Genomic DNA, 18,290 nt, shown 5'->3' with positions numbered 1-18,290 from the left:
TCATGGATGGGAGCCCTGTTGTCTTTTAGTACCATATCTCCCTTATTGAGATTCCTGGACTTAACTTTCTTGCTAAAAGCCCTGGCAATTCTGTGCTAGTAGCCCTGAACATGATACAATGCCTTTCGCCTCTTATCAAACAACATTAACTCCTCAAATCTGCTCTGTTGCCAGTCCGCCTCCGCTATCTGACACTCGGCCATAACTCGTAGCGACAGCACATCAATTTTAATTGGCAAAACAGCCTCCATCTCGTAGATGAGAGAATAGGGGGTTGCCCCTGTGGGTGTCCGGATCGAGGTCCGGTAGCCTCAAAGTGGAAACGGTAGTTTATCCGGCCAGTCCTTGTAGGTCTCAACCATCTTCTGCAGGATGTTTTTGACATTCTTATTGGTGGCTTCAACAGCTCCATTGGTTTGTGGTCTGTATGTCGATGACTTGTGAAAAGCCACGTTGTATTTCTCAAGCAGATCCACCACCTTTTTCTCGAAGTGTGAGCCGTTATCTGAGATGATTTCATTCGGCACTCCATACCAGCAGATGATGTTGTTTCTGATGAATATAGCCACATGTGATGCCTTCAACATGACATAAGACTGAGCTCCCACCCACTTTATAAAATAATCAATCACCACCAGGATATACTCGTGTCCATTCGACCATTTTGGCGAGACCACCCCGATAACATCGATTCCCCAGACCAAGAAAGGCCATGGCGAAGTCATGTAAAGATTTGAAGCCGAAATATTTATGCGATTGGCATGGATTTGACATTTGTGACATCGCCGTACAAAACCAATACAATCCTCCTCCATGGTGGACCAATAATAGCCTTGCTTGAGAATCTTCCGGGCTAGCATCACACCGTTGATATGTGCCTCGCATTCTCCGCCGTGGGTAGCCCCCATAAGGCACTTCGATTCCTCTTCCTTTACACATAATTTATGCATTCCCAGATGACCTCTTTTATACAGTTATCCCCGCAGATGATAAATTGGACAGCCCAAGGTTTTTGTCTTACACTTCATCTATTGCGGCAATAGTTTCATAAGCCGGCATGTATTTCTGTTCAATATAATCGGACACATCCGGACTCCAAGTGAAATGTCTACCATAGAAGATAGAGTTGCTAAAGCATCAGCGAACCAGTTGTTCTCTTTTAATATATACGTAAACGTTAGTTTTTCAAACTTTGGAATTAGAACATCCAGGGTCTAATGGTAAACCTTCATCTTCTCTTCTTTGACTTTTCAGTCTCCATTTGCTTGAGAAATAACCAAGTTGATGTCACACCTATGTATATAAAGTTTTTATACTTTCTGTCCCATATACGTCTACATAGCTCAATGGACTTTGTATAATTTATATTTGCTTCCACAGTCCCTATATATGTGGTAATCTGTTCAGAGGCCTTTGGTAATCTAAGGATTACTAGTCGGTTGCGATGCTAAACCTATAGGGGTTGGTTCAGGTCGTGACAAAATGGTATCAAAGCACGTGTTATACCACACGCACAAGTCCATATGAGCTATAGGATGTCCTAAAAAAGAATTTAGGGCATTCCATTTGCATGTGTGGGTATGTAAACTATTTGACTATACTCGAACTAATATGAAATAATGTGAACACATGTGAATCAAAATGAAGTGAATTGAACTGGACTTGAATACAGAGAACGAGACTATTTGCCAATGTTTATTATTGTCATGTTTACTTATAGCAATGGAAACTACAAGAAGTGATGGAATAGCTGAATCATCTAAGGCTCAGATGAGCCAAATAGAACAAATGTTTGCGGCTCTAACTGAAGCAATGATACAGCAGCAAAGACAACAACACCTGTCTCATCCGCTTCCTTTAGTCCAAGTTGAACTGGATAACAATGATATCATAAATCTAACTCAGAAGTTCATGAAGATGAAATCGCCGACTTTCTTGGGTGGTATTGAATCCTTAAAGGCAGAAACATGGTTGCTTGAAATGGAGAAACTGTTTGAAGTATTTCCTTACTCCAAGACACAAAAAGTTCTTTTGGCCACCTACACCCTAAAAGATGAAGCTTGAAGATGGTGGTTATTAATCCGAACTAGTAATGGAAACATGACGTAGACTCAATTCAACGAGATCTTCTACAACAAGTACTTTCCTCAATACTTCTGTGATCGAAAGGTTTCTGCATTCCAAGAACTCAAGCAAGGCAACATGTCTGTTGCCGAATATGATGCTAAATTCACGAAATTAGCTCAATTTGCTCCTCATATGGTGGATACAGACTATAAGAAGGCACAAAAATTTGAGGGGGGATTAGATTTGGATGTATTTGATCGAGTAAGCGTCCTGAAGTTGCCTAGATATGTAGAGGTACTTGATAGAGCATTGATGACAAAAGCCACTCTAGCAGCAAAGAAACAAGTCAAAACTCCAACAACTGAATAGATGGGTAAAAGATCCAGATTCAATTTCAAGAAGGGATGGTCATTTTCAAAGAAATGGAACACAGAAACTTCCAGTAGCTCTAGTCAAAGAAGTGGATCCATTCCAAATTGTCTTGATTGTGGAAGAAAACATAAAGGAATGTACAAACCACCGAGGCTGTGGTGTCCAATTGGGTACTTAATAGAGAGTATTCACATTGATGCCAGGGAATGTACTTAATAGAGAGTATTCACACTGATGCCGTAGAGGTACTTAATAGAGAATATTCACACTGATGCCAGGGAATGTACAAACCACCGAGGCTGTGGTATCAGGTATAATTTCAATCTGTGCCCAAAATGCATATGTCTTGATAGATTCTGGTTCTACACATTCATTTGTGTCACATGCCTTTTCGCGGAAATTACTAGACCCTTAGAATCCATGAATTATTTATTATCTATATCTACGCCTTTTGGGGGTTCAATGGTATGTGCTTATGTTTATCCAGCATGTGATATTGTGATTGGTGATGTGACATTATATGTTGATTTATTACCTCTGAGAATTGATCATTTTGATTGCATATTGGGTATGGACTGGTTAATGAAGTACTGTGCAACTATTGATTGTGTGAATAAAACTGTTGTGCTTCGTCCACTCGATTTACCTGAATTTGTGTTTGCTGGGAATGGAGTAGTTTCTCCCCCATATTTGATTTCTTCCATGAAAACCGTTAAACTACTTAGGAAAGGGTGTAGGGGTTATATGTATTGTGTATTGCTTGAGACTTCTACTAGTCCTACTGCAGAAACCATTCCTGTTGCTTATGAATTTCTCGATTTGTTTTCGAATGAATTGCCTGGGGACTTAATTGATAGAGAAATTGAATTCACCATTGATGTAATACCCGCAACATAACCAAATGTCAACTTCTGAATTGAAAGAGTTGAAAACTCAACTTTAGGAATTGTTAGACAAGAAGTTTATTTGCCCAAGCTCGTCACCTTGGGGGGCTCCAGTTTTGTTTGTCAAAAAGGACGGATCTTTAAGGCTATGTATAAACTATCGGGAATTGAACAAAGTGACTATTAAGAACAAATACCCATTACCCCAAATAAATGACCTATTTGACCAACCTTAGGGAGCACAAGTGTTCGAAGATAGATCTTAGATTTGGGTATAACCAGCTAAAAGTTAAGGCAAGAGACGTAGAGAAAACTGCATTTAGAACTAGATACGGGCACTACGAGTTTTTGGTAATGCCATTTGGGGTAACTAATGCACCTGCAGCGTTTATGGACCTAATGAATAGAGTTTTCAAACAATTTCTTGATGAATTTATTGTTGTATTTATTGATGATATACTGATTTACTCCAAAACCAGGGAAGAACATGAACTCATTTGAGAACTGCCTTACAGATTCTGAGAGAGAAGAATTTGTATGCAAAGCTTTCCAAATGTGTGTTTTAGCTTTACAGTGTAGCATTTCTGGGACATGTAATCAACAAAGACGACATCTCAATGGATCCATAGAAAATTGAGGCCATTGTAGGCTGGCCAAGACTAACCAATGTGACAGAAATCCAAAGTTTTCTGGGCTTGCTAACTACTACCGCAGATTTGTAAAAGATTTCTCTAAGCTTGCTTTGCCATTGACACAGTTGACCCAGAAAAATATATCATTGATTGGAATGATCAAAGAAAGTCTGCCTTCCAAGAGCTGAAGGCCGTTAGTAACAGCACCAATTTTAATTTTGCCTAATGATACCGATGGATTTCAAATTAACAATGATGCTTCGTACGAAGGTTTGGGGTGTGTGTTAATGCAAAATGGGAAAGTGATTGCATATGCTTCTCGACAACTTCGCCCTCATTAAAAGAACTATCCAACTCATGACCTTGAACTTGTAGCTGTAGTTTTTGCATTAAAAATCTAGCGCCATTATTTGTATGGAGTAACTTGTGAAATGTACACTGACTATAGAAGCCTCAAATATTTCTTCACTCAAAAAGAATGGAACATGAGACAGAGAAGATGGTTTGAATTAATAAAATGCCATGATTTACAAATTCTGTATCATCCATGAAAGGCAAATACAGTTGCAGATGCTTTGAGCCGAAAATCCATTGCTAATTTGTCATGTTTGCTCACCAGTAGAAAAGAACTGTTATGTGACTTGGAAATAGATGGAATCGAAATCGTGTTGTATAAACAAGGTAGAGTCCTAGCTTCCATTTCTGCTCAGCCTGTAATCATTGAAAAAATTAGAGAAAAACAACTTGTAGATGAGTTCTTGAAGAAAATTGTTGATGAGGTTGACTCAAAACAAAGGAAGGGATTTGTGCTTGACAATAATGTATTGAAATTTCAGAATAGACTTTGTGTATCGGATTGTTCTGACTTGAGGAAACGTGTTATGACTGAAGCTCACAATTCTAAATTTGCTATGCATTCGAGGAATACGAAAATGTACAGGGATCTAAAACAAAATTTTTAGTGGCCTGGTATCAGGAAAAGCATTGCTGATTTTGTTACCAGATGTTTGCATTGCCAACAAGTCAAGGCTGAACATCAACGATCCGCTGGATTACTTCAGCTGCTTCCAAAATCGAAATGGAAATAGGAGCATATTACCATAGACTTCATTGTGGGATTGCCTCGCTCTTCCCAAGGTATGGATTCTATTTGGGTCATTGTTGATCGTTTAACTAAATCTGCTCACTTTTTGCCTGTCAAATCTTGTATAATGCGGATAAGTTGGTTAACTTGTATATTAATAAGATTGTGAAATTACATGGTGTGCCAGTATCTATTGTATCTGACAGAGATCCCAAGTTTACTTCAAGATTCTGACAGAGTTTACAACAAGCTTTAGGGACTGAACTGAGACTAAGCAGTGCTTATCATCCACAGACAGACGGCCAATCAGAAAGAACGATACAGACTTTGAAGGATATGCTCAGAGTGTATGCCTTAGATTTCCAAGGCAATTGGGAGACTTACTTACCATTAGCCGAATTTGTGTATAATAACAGCTGTCACTCAAGTATTGAGACGGCTCCTTATGAAGCATTGTCACGACCCAAACCCGGCCCTATGGGTTTAGCACTGTAACCGGCCAGTAATCCGAGATTACCGAAGGCCTGCAGAACGGTAACACAGTAAAACAGAGTACAGGGCCTGGCGGAAGCCAATACAGTAAATAAATAATGTCCATTGAGCTGTGACAGTCTGAGTGCCAAAAAGATTTTTCATGCATTCATGCATACAAACAGTACAGTTTATACAAAATTTACAGTCACATAGTACAGGGACCTAATCCATGGATAACAGTACAGTTAGTAGCTGAAAGTCTATACAGTGGTCCAACAGTGTGGGGACAGACGGGGGAAAAACAAAACACCCCAAAGCCATAGCATGGCAACTCGGAACCTCGCAGTGAGGCACAAAGGCTGGCTTGACAAAACTGGAGTCTAACCCGCGCTCCTAGCTCCGATCTGGTGGCTGAGCACCTACATATATATATAAACAATAAGCTAAAGCCCAGTGAATAACATAATGCGTAAAGAGGTTAAGAATGAAATGTCCTTACAGTAATGAAAACAGTTCATTAAACAATACTTCAGTCTTTCAGTCAGAACAGTTATTCAGTCATATGTGGTACATCCATTAGCATAGCAGTAAACAGTAGGTCTTAAAGACCAAACAGTAATGATGGCCATCAGTCAGTAAACAGTAGTGGTTCCGCGAGGGAACCGACAGAGATCTCTGTAATAGTAGCAGTAACAGTATACAACAGTTGCTAAGGATGCCACAATACATTTCGGAATATAGGACATACATTCAACAATTAACAATAAGTACTTCAGAAAACAGTTTCGTTAAACAGTCGGAAAACATTCTCAGTTGAACATATTTTTACACAATTGTTACTCACAGTATTCGGGCTACAGTGTGCTAGAGCGTGTCTCCCCAGTCGCCAACCCTACACAGTTCACAGGTTGAACACACACTAAGCTACATAGTTGGGAAATATCATAATTTAATCCCTAATGCCTCGGTGTGTTCTACATCTATATCCTCAACAATATGCCTTAAACTAGGCCTAAGAATGCCTAGAATGGAATGAGGATGCAAAGATGTGATCAGAAAATAGTTTCAGATTTTTCAGAAAACAGAGTCCCGCTCGAGCGTAGGTCACTCCGCTCGAGCGGACATGCGGACAAAGGTACCCGCTCGAGCGTTCTGCAAAAACAATCAAAAGTGCTGGATGGGTGGAATCTCCGCTCGACGGACGCTCGACGCCCGCTCGAGCTTGAGACACGTGATTCCGCTCGAGCGCCCAATCCTCCGCTCGAGCGGACTGTAAAACAGTGCAGAGATACTGGATGCTCGGATTCCACGCTCGAGCGGCACTTCCCCTGCTCGAGCGGAAGTGCAAAATCTGGAAATTCCAGATTGCACCTCTAAGCCAAAAACCAAATTCAAAAGCATTCAAAACCGATCCTCTTGGGCTGAATTTCCAGAAAACACTTGTAAACATATAGAATAACACGGTTCAAAGCTCAATTTTGAGAAATCAAAGCCCAAGGGTGTTTAATTCAAACTCAATTTCAAACCAATTTCATGAACAATATGAACATGCAAACATGCATGAATTCAAATCAATTCAAAGCTTCAAAACATGCTCTAGTGAGCCCATTGATTCACAAACAAGATGAAAACATGGCCTACACTCAAGACATGAACATGCATGTGACAATTTGCCATGAATTCAACTCAAAACTCATCAATTCAAACATGCATGCATGAATTATGTTCTAATCCTACATGTATGAACTAAAACAAGTCTTAACTCTACAATTGAAGCATGAATCATGCAAGAATTAATTCTATGACAATAACAAGAAGATGAAAGTCCTACCTTAGTCTTGTATTCAAGGTTTAGGAGTCCAATTTGACAATTTACACTTCAATTCCAAGCAATTCAAGCCAATTCAACAAAATGAACTCAATTCTCTCCTATCTCCTCTCTTGGTCGGCAAGAACAAGGAAAAGGGCTGATCACATGTTGCTCCTAAGTGAAATCAAGTCTTAAGAAGGTCCAAGTAGTGGGCCACTAGAGTGGCATTTGTGTAATTACGGCAACCATTGCAATTTAACTCATTTTAATCTAATTTAATCATACCTAATCAGTTTTCAGATAAATACACTAGCAAATCACATTAATTGTGAGGATCATAGAACATTAATCAATTTCGAATTCGGCCGCCGATAAGGCCTTCAATTAGCAGTTTAAACATAACACGTGAACAGATCAAAGAAACAATCAAACAGATAGAATACAAATTAATACACATACTCAGTCAATTCAGTTCCAGTTTTTCAGTCAGTCAGTTCGGTACTTTAATCAGTTCAGTTATCAGTCATAATCAGTTCAGTTATCCGCCATAATCAGTTCAGTTTAATGGTAATCAGTGTTTATCGATAAGCAGTGGTGAGGGTTATTACAAGCGTTTTATGGTCAAAAATGCTGATCGCCGATCTATTGGGCCGAAGTAGGGAATAGACCTTTGTTGGGACCAAAATTTGTGCAAGAAGCGACGAAAAATGTGAAATTGATTCAACAAAGGTTGAAAACTGCACAAAGCCACCAAAAGAGTTATGCTGATGTCCGAAGAAGAGATAGAGAATATGAAGTCAGGGATCACATATTTATCAAAGTAACTCCAATGAAAGGGCAAACTCAGTTTGGTGTAAAAGGGAAATTGGCACCAAGATATGTTGGCCGTATAAAATCCTTGAGAAAATCAATCTAGTGATGTATCGAGTAGGCTTACTGCCGGTCATTGAACATATGCATAACATTTTTCATATTTCAATGCTTCGGTAATATCTACGAGATCCATTCCATGTGATTGAGCTAACTCATGTGTTTCTGAACGATGACTATAGGTACGAAGAGAGACCAGTACAGATTGTTAATCACCGAATCATGGAGGGACTTATGTGACTTGGGAGACCGAGGAAGATATAACGAAGAGGTATCCAGATTTGTTCCCTCTAGACCCGATATTCTACCAAAGCGAAGGTAATTTGAGTTTGAAGGACCAAACTCTTTAAGGGGGGAAGGCTGTAGTAACCCTGACCTATGATTAACTGCTAAACCATGATTAAGGATGCTTAATAAGTAATTAAGGTGAAATTCTGAATTAATTGCATGTGTGTTGCGTTATTTGTATTTATATTTGTCCATTGTAAAAATATCTGTTTGAGTTTCCGCTTTGTCCTAAAAATTAAAGGCCTTATTGGTATCTGATCATGAAATTAACTTGATATATGTGTTATTTGGAATTTTTAGGAATTTATGGTAGGTTCAATGGAAATTCGATTCGAAACGAAGCGATTAGAATAATTAATGCTCATTTGATTAGTGGTAAGCTTAATTAATTAATTTTCCTAATCAAGCCCATAATGGCTTATACACTACTTTGAGTCATCTCTTATTCATCATTTTGAGCCTACACAAAACATGAGAGAGAGGAAGGAAGAGACGAAGAGAGTTTGACATCAAAACTTGAGATTGGAAGGAATTTGCTAGAGAATTAAAAGTGAATTAGAGGAATTGAGAACTTTAGGTAAGAAGTTCAATCTTTAAGCTTTGTGTTTGATTCGTTCATGCTTGAATTCAAGAGAAGTTAGAAATTAGTACGAAGAGTTGAGCTTTAGAACAAGAATTGAGAACAATCCATGCATTGTATACATCATTCATGGAGTTTTGAGTGTGATTACAAAGAATTCTCACATGCATGCATTGATCATAGCTTGGTTTTGTAAATTCATTGAGTTTCATACCATTTTACCTTATTTGATCATGTTTTGAAAGCTTTGAAGTCAAGAATTTCATGTATGTTATGTTTTTAACATTTCAAGCTTGTGTTTGCACAATTGACTTGCTCTTGGACCTTGATTTTGTGAAATGGTTTCGAATTCATGATGTTTTCCAAGTTTACACAAGTTTCCTTAAATTTTTGGTTTAAAAGGATGAGTTTTGATGTGTTGAATTCGAGTTTTGAGCTTGGAAAAGCAATCTGAAAATTTTAGAATTCTGTCTCTCTGCTTGAACGACAGAACCTACGTTCGAGCGACCACTCTTTGGTCTGCACTCTCGCTTAAGCAACCAAAAGTTGGGTCGAGCATAAAATGCATGCTCCCAAAAGTTTACCATTTTTGTAGACTACTTGAGCGACAATAGTTGCGCTCAAGCAAGGATCTCAATCTCACGCTCGAGCAACCGTCGAGCTTGCGTTGAGCGAAAAAATCACACAACCAGTACTTTTGCAAAGTTTATAGACCGCTCAAGCGAAGAAAGTTGCGCTCGAGCGACCACTCACATGTTTGGACGTCCGCTCGAGCGAAGGAAGTTACGCTCGAGCGAGGCCCCTGTTTTCAGCATATTTGCCCAAGTGTTTTCAAGTGCATTTTAGCATCCTCATTGCATCCTAGGCACTCATAGGCCAAGATTAAGACATGATAATGAGGATAAGACTTAGAAACACACGAAGAATGAAATGAAATAAGTTAAGTATGATCCGAGCGTGTGTTTCAGTATGTGTATCTATTATGTTCGTGTAGGTCACGCCCCGTAAACTGTTAATCCATTGGTTACCATCAAGATATCTGTCTAACCATCTGTAAGTAATAACTATGTAAAGTTATGTTTGATAATAACTATTTTCTGATAATATGAAATGAACAGCTTTCTAAAATGCTATGCTTTGTATGAATGAATGATTGTCCAATTTTTCTTTGAAGTATAATTGTGGTATCCTTAGAAGAGGCCCTCGCCTAAGGGACATAATACTGTGGCTTATGGTCATGAGGCCTTCGCCCGGGGAAATAATACCGTGGCATAGGCCCTCGCCCGGGAGAATAATACCGTGGCACAGGCCCCCACTCAGGGAAAACAATACCGTGGCCCGGTACCGGAGGTTCCATCATGGAACTTGATATGCTTGACCAAACATGATATGGTAATGCTATTGGATATACCACACATGAATTGAATACGATTATGAACATGACTCTATTTTGTTATGACAATTCTTATCTCTCTGATTGATATGATACGAAGCTGGACATCATTCATTAAAATCTTTACTCTGTTATTATTCACTGAGCTTTCGCTCACTATTTATTATATGTATGTAGGTGACCAAGTGCGTGACCAAACTCAGAGTTGATGACCTGGAGCGTCAATCGTGTCAGGTAGCTGTTGTGCCTTTAGTGGAGGTTTCCTTTTGTGATGCACATGTTGAGACCTTGTTTTCCTTTGAAATTTGAACAAGTTTTCTGTTTATGTATATATTGGGCTAAGCTCCCTTTTGTTATATCTGTGTTATGATGTGGATTTCTATATTGTGGTGTCACGCCTATGTATATAAAGTTTTTATACTTTTTTTCTCATATACGTCTACACAGCTCAATGGACCATGTATAATTTATATTTGCTTTCGCAGCCCCTATATATGTGGTAATTTGTTCAGAGGCCTTTGGTAATCTAAGGATTATTGGTCGATTGCGATGCTAAACCTATAGGGATGGGTTTGGATCGTGACATTACTGGTACCAAATGGAAGGATAGGCACCTAACCGCGCGGGTTTCTGGACTTCCACCAAGGACACAAAGGCCAACAATATAAACCACAACCACACCCCCTAACCAGATTCACCAAGGTATACACCTATTTTTCTAAAAAAATAATACATTTTCAATATTCAAGTATGAAGTAATGATCGATGCAAGATGTATGAGAAATTAGTTTTAATTTAAACTAATCCTTATGCAAGAATGAACAAATTAGAGATTAAAATCCCTCATTTATGTAAGTAATGACAAATTAGATCAATAGCGCGTATGGTTGGGGGAAAATGTAAAAATAGAAATTACCATAAAACTTATCCTAGCTTAGCGTCGTCGGTTGATCTCAGTCCACTTGTCTGCAAATTGAGCCGTTGTAATGGTGTATTAGTAGTGGACAACACACACTGTCACACAATGGTTTCTCTTTTTAATAGACAATGGCATTGTCAAATAAGAAAAAAATAACAACGAAAATGAGTAAGCTTAACAATGTATCAATCGGAAAATCGATCACCATGGGTCCATTACGACAATAGGTATTCTCAATGATAGCAACTAATGCTTTCCCTTTAGCAAACCAACTAAAATCTTAGTGTGAGAGTTTCAAATTCAATTTTGAAGATCTCAGCTTCTTAACATTGTCGAAGATTAATAAATAGAAAAATAATAATAATAATAATATCTTGTAATCACAGGAACAAAAGAATATCTTGTAATCTCATACATACTAGAGAGGGAAATGAGCTCAAGTCTTAAGTATAAACTAAATATTTAAAGGGAAAATTTTGTTGAAGGGAAGGGCCAAAAAACACTTGAATGTGGGATTTTTTAAATTTTAAATTTTTACATTTTATAACTTGGAGTGCCGTAGGCACGGATGATTCTTTTACGATGAAATGTGGAACTTGAATGTGGTTCTTTTACAATGAAATCATGAAACTGTCCTATTTATACCCAAAAGACAGTATATATTCATTTTACTATTACCCAATACTATCAATTTAACTGAATTGAATCGATCTGATAAAGATATGAACTATTGCACATTGTTTTCTTATGCCTTTTGTTAGTTTTTTTAGACCAAGAATCAAATCATCTAAATCAAGTAATCAATCAAAACCACACACATATGCAGATGCCAAGCTAATAATATAAAATTTAAGCTAAAGATGCATTGTTTTATGTCAATATCAGTAACTTGCCAATCAATAATACCAAGAACAAAAAGAGACTAGATTCCACAATAAACATAGTTAAATTATTACACTATGAAAAAAATAGAATTTGGAAATCAAATTGAAAGCAGACTAAATAGAAGGCTTCTCTGTTAAACCAACCAATAATGATGAAATTTTAAACAACCAAGTAGAGGATTCTATGTAAATAAGAAGACTTTAGTTAATGCGATTAATCAAAGATTGAACAAGATGATACTACAAATCCAAATAATTAAGTTATGAAATTCAAAACCAATTAACTAGAAAAAAAAATCAAATATTAATCATTAACACACAGAAGTCATGAACTTGAAATCTTAGTAAATAAAAAAACCGACTCAACTCCTATAAGTCTAAAACAAATCAACTCATGAATTTACCTTTTATACCTATAATTCATGCCTCAACCTGAAATTGCTTACATTGGTAAAGTTTCTAATTCCATGGAAATTGAATACATTTGTACCAATTAAACAAAACCAAAATTTTATTTAAATTTAACTGAAATAGGGGGTGGGATTGAGTGGGAATCATTCTACTAAGAATCTTCCGCCTAAAACAAAATCCAAACACATGTGGGCTCAACTGGTGGTGTACGATGAGATTACAAATGTACATTAAATATTGGGGGAAAAAGACAAACTTGAGAAATGTTCAAATGAAAATCTCTTTGTACAATAATGCAATAACAACATACTTAAAACCCCAAAATTCCCATATTAATATATCTAAAAGCACAAAATAACAACCCATTCACATGAAAAATATATATAAAAATCTAAGTTTGGGTGCTCAATACAAAAAAGTTATTAAACACATTAAATATAAATCTTGAGAGAGAGAGAGAGAGAGAGAGAGAATCACCACAAATCAACTACGTAGAGCATATGTTGGTCTTCAAAATTAAACAATCATAGAAGTCAGAAATTGTTGAAATCAACTTCTAAACTGCCCATAATAGCTGTCGACATTAGTGGATAAAAGAAAATAATTAATTATCAAGAAAAATGAAAAACAGTATGATGGCTCATAGCTCTATATAAGAAAAGGAAACCAAACCAAAGCCATTTGAATTTATAAGTGAAAACAAATCAATACCACGACAAATTATCAAACAGAAACCCCAATGGATTTTAATTGCCTTGAAAAATTATACTTTCATTTGGGTTTAAAGTTCTATGTATGGTGGAGAGGATAATTTTGAACAAACTTGCATGTGCTCAAATCATTAGAATGTTATTATTACAATCAGAAATTGAAAGTTATACCTTACCTTTTGAAGAATTTATGGATAGACACAGAAATATATTTGAATTGTTTTATAAGGGATGAGCAACAAAAGGAAACGTTAAAATTCTTTAGTAAGAATGCAAATCAAATACTTTCCACAATGTTTGGATACGAAAGGTTCTTAAGAAGTTTCACTTCTTCTTCAAGCTCTCTAATGTGAACCTATCAAACGAATTTAAAGTAATGATTCAGATATATAGGACCACAAACACAATGCTTCATATACAAATTACCATAAATGTAAATAAAGCAATTAAATTGGAAGTGATTTTCTGTTTTGAAGCACGCCTATTGAGCAATTGAAACCTTCTTAGATACATACAAATACCAAAAACAACTAAAAAAACTAACACAAAATAAATAAATATATCCAAAAGAATTACCATAAACAAAATATATCTTTTAGAAATAAAGGAGCACCAAATCTAAAACCAGTAAGAGCACTTTTCAAAATAATAATATATAAAAAAGAAAAAGAAAGTATAAGAACACTATCCCAAAACAAAACCCACTGCTCACATCCTCTATGCACCGCAACTCATCATCATTCTACAAATCACCACTAAATAATGTGCCAGATAAAACTTAAGTAAATACAAAAGTATTCAAGAAATACCAAAAATATTTTGTCTAATTTGAAACAATGAGTAAAAATATGACTATCTATTTTATTTTCAGCTTAATGTTAGCAATCAGGTTAACCTTTCACATTAACCTGTTTGAATGACCTGAAATAAAAATAGGTGTTAACATAAAACCAATTTTTCCTTAACCCCCATTTGATTTGATAGAGAGTGAGAGCTTTGTTGGTGATAGTGGGGACGATGGGATAAAAAAAATTTAAAAAAAAAAACAAGAGTATCCAAATTTGTAGGGAAAAGATAAGTTAATTACTGATTCTATTAAGAGATAAATTCAGTACTGACAAAGTATATTAATTTCTAAAATTTTGGACTGAGATCTAAGTACCAAAAATTGGAATGCTCTAATAAATTTTAAAGAGAGAAGTAGAACCTCACGAGGAATGAACAAATATAGCCATATTGAAGAAACTATGTGTATGTATGAGTTTGTGTGTGTGTGTGTGTGTGTGTGTGTGTGAATGTGTAAATGTGCGTGTCACACAGAGAGAGAGAGAGAGAGAGAGAGAGAGCTCTGGCCTATTGAGCATTGAGAAACTGATGATTAAGGTCAAGAAAATCCTCTCCTCCGATCTGTTGTCGTGATGTCGCCGATTTGGACCCACCGATCTAGCAAGGCTAGCACTCAACAAACCCACCACCTGCGAAGTCATTGATCTGCTATGTATTAGGTTTTTAGGGAAATGAATGACTAATAGGGGTGAGGCCGTGACCGTTGCCAGGGAGATTGACGATGAAAAGTGAGCTCTTAGAGTAAGAGATGATGAAGACAATCCTAGAGTGAGAGATGAAGGAGACAACCCTTTTGAGAGAGAGAGAGAGAGAGAGAGAGAGAGAGAGAGAGGATGGAAGGGAAGAAACATAAGGAGAAAATGTATATCCACCATAGGATGTATGTGAACAAACAATCTCAACATTGAAAGATAATTTGTGTCTTGGACTTTTTTTAGCTATTGGATTGAATTAATTTGATAGTCTACATTTTAACAGAGGGACAAAAGTCTCATCAAAATTCAAAAACAACCCTTCATTGTTATATAGATAATTTCAAAAATGTAATGAATCATAAAATTTTAATTTGAGTTTTATTATGAAAATACGTGTGTGATGTAAATTTAAAATTAATAGAATATAGGTCATATGCACAATGAATTTGATTTTTTTTCCCAAAGTAATTTTTTATATATATTTTTTCTAAATTTATAATATTACTAATTTAATTTTGTACATTTATGTGTAGTATTACAATATTAATGCCCACAAAAATGCTTTCGAATCCCAATTTTGAAGGACCCCCAGTGACCCCAGTGATGTGACAGCATGTGATTTGCTGGAAATTTTTTTTTTTTTTTTTTTTTTTTTTACTCTCCCTTGATCCACAGCCCCCCACGTGGAGGTGGGGGTGCTGGGGTGCTCCGTACTGGGGGTGCCAATCAATGCTCTAATGCCCAAGTGAAGTCTTCCATTTGAGTTTGACATTGACTAAAAGCAGCACTAGTTCTTCAACATCGTAATCAAGGGGGGCAGCTAAAACAGCTACAGAATTAGATATTATTTGATTCTTACGAAGCTAAAAAGTTAAAAAGATTTTTTTGGATAAGCATCCTAAATAAGTTGCACCCAAATACACTTTTTCTTTTTTTGGTGCCAAAGGGGCACCCTTTGGTCATGAATCAAAATGGTTAGGGGACCTCCCTTGTCAAACAACTCATAGAACATTTGAATCAAAAAGGGTTTCCTAGGCACCTTTAGAATACCAAAAAAGGAGTCCCCAAAGGACATCAAATACATCAAAGTTGGTCCACAACATAAGGAGATTCCACTATAATTGGGTGCAAGTGAGGTTGATGGTTCCCGTCATTATGGTGTACTATAAAGTTATGGTTGAAGACTATTCGTGTCTTGATCAATCTCCAAGTGAGGGATTGTTGTTGATAGAGCTTGAAACTAAGGGTTGGTTTGGCGTGTTTTAAAAAAATATATTTTTTGTCTTTTTATGAAAAAATGTACAGAAAAGTAGAGAAGTGATGTGATAAAAAAAAATAAAAAGATAAAAAGATGAATTATATAGTCTATGCCAAACCAAATCTAATCAGATTAGGAAAAAGAAATAAGTGAATGGTCATTCCAATTATAGACTAGATTAAGGGAATGAACATTTCATTTCATTTTAATTTTATTCTAAAGAATATCATTAGTTAAAAAAAATGAAGTTTTTTCGAAACAATTTAAAAAATAATAATAATGAGTGATTGCTTGTTAAATGCGTTGATTATTTATATAAATATTATTGACTTTGTCAACTACAATTGCCTATGGAAAAATAAGATTTTAAAGTTGAAATCAATCAAATCTTGTATTCACTTAATCATATCATAAGAAACATTGAATAAATTAACTATCACAATAAAAATTGAATAAATTAATTACGTAATCTGTTGAAAAAATATGTAAGTTAGATTACGCAAATTCAATTGGTAATTTTGCATTTAAAAATAGGAAAAAAGGAATGTTTAAGTGATATTTTGATTTAATTTTTATAGTGTTTTAAATTCTTCCTGAAGTTTTCTTTTCTTGAAAAATTGAAAACAAAACCTTTTTTTATAAAAAAAAAAAAAATCTTTTTGAGTTTTAAAGTAACAAAATCAGTTTTTTTTTTTTTTTTTTTATAATCTTTTTGACTTGTAATGATGTGTTTTTATCTTAATCTATATAAATAAATTTCAATGAATATATATATATCTATCTTCTATCTATTTATCTATATCTATCTATCTATCTATCTATATTATTATAAAGTGAACACATAATATGGTGTCCTGAAGCTTGCTTTACTCTCCTCATGCCATGTGGCAGTATTTTTTATTTTTTAAAAAAAAGTTAAACAAAGAGATGGGTAAGGCTTGAACCCATGACCATGGGTTTAAGTATGAGGGACTCATACCACTTAAGCTAAGTACACATTATAATATTAATTTCATTATTATTTTCTTTTATTCCTATTTATTTAATTTGCACACACATCGTGTGTGCCCAACCGCTAGTACTATTATAAAGTGAACACAAACTCTTATGGTGTCTTGAAGCTTTACTCTCCTCATGCCATGTGGCAGTATTTTTTATTTTTTAAAAAAAAGTTAAACAAAGAGATGGGCAAGGCTTGAACCCATGACCATGGGTTTAAGTACGAGGACTCATACCACTTAAGCTAAGTACACATTATATTATTAATTTCATTATTATTTTTTTTATTCCTACTTATTTAAATTACACACACATCGTGTGTGTGCCACCCACTAGTACTATTATAAAGTGAACACATAATATGGTGTCCTCAAGCTTGCTTTACTCTCCTCATGCCATGTGGCAGTGTTTTTTATTTTTTTTTAAAAAGTTAAACAAAGAGATGGGCACGGCTTGAACCCATAACCATGGGTTTAAGTATGAGAACTCATACCATTTAAGCTAACTACACATTATAATATTAATTTCATTATTATTTTCTTTTATTCCTATTTATTTAATTTGCACACACATCGTGTGTGCCCAACCGCTAGTACTATTATAAAGTGAACACTCCTTATGGTATCTTAAAACCTTTGTTTCTTATGCTGCCATGTGTCTACTTTTTTATTTGAAATAAAAAAAAAATTAGATAGATGAGAGAAAGGGATTTGAACCTTAGATTTATGTCAAATGAATAAAACTCTTACCACTTAACTTGCACACAATATATAATAAATATTTTATTTTATTTATATTTATTAGTATTGCACACGCATCCCGCTAGTATATATATATATATATGCAAGCAAACTTTCTGTGAATATTAACAAATTAAAAAAACAACCGTGCTGGGACCGCCAGTGGGAGGTGACCCCAGCACCTCCAGCTCCACATGGCCCTCTGCGAGAGCAAGACTTGAAAAAAAAAATTGAAAAAAAAAAAAAAAAACTCCCAACCAATGAAAAAACAGTGAGGGTCACCCTCTGGGACCTTAGTCATTTTCCTTAAAAAAATACATATATATCATTTTACTAATAATTTATTTGAATATGTATACAGGTTCCGTTTTTAA

This window comes from Camellia sinensis, chromosome 4 (assembly GCF_055761805.1).
Source record: "Camellia sinensis isolate YWXY chromosome 4, ASM5576180v1, whole genome shotgun sequence".
Taxonomy (NCBI): Eukaryota; Viridiplantae; Streptophyta; class Magnoliopsida; order Ericales; family Theaceae; genus Camellia; species Camellia sinensis.
This window is presented reverse-complemented; position numbering follows the sequence as displayed.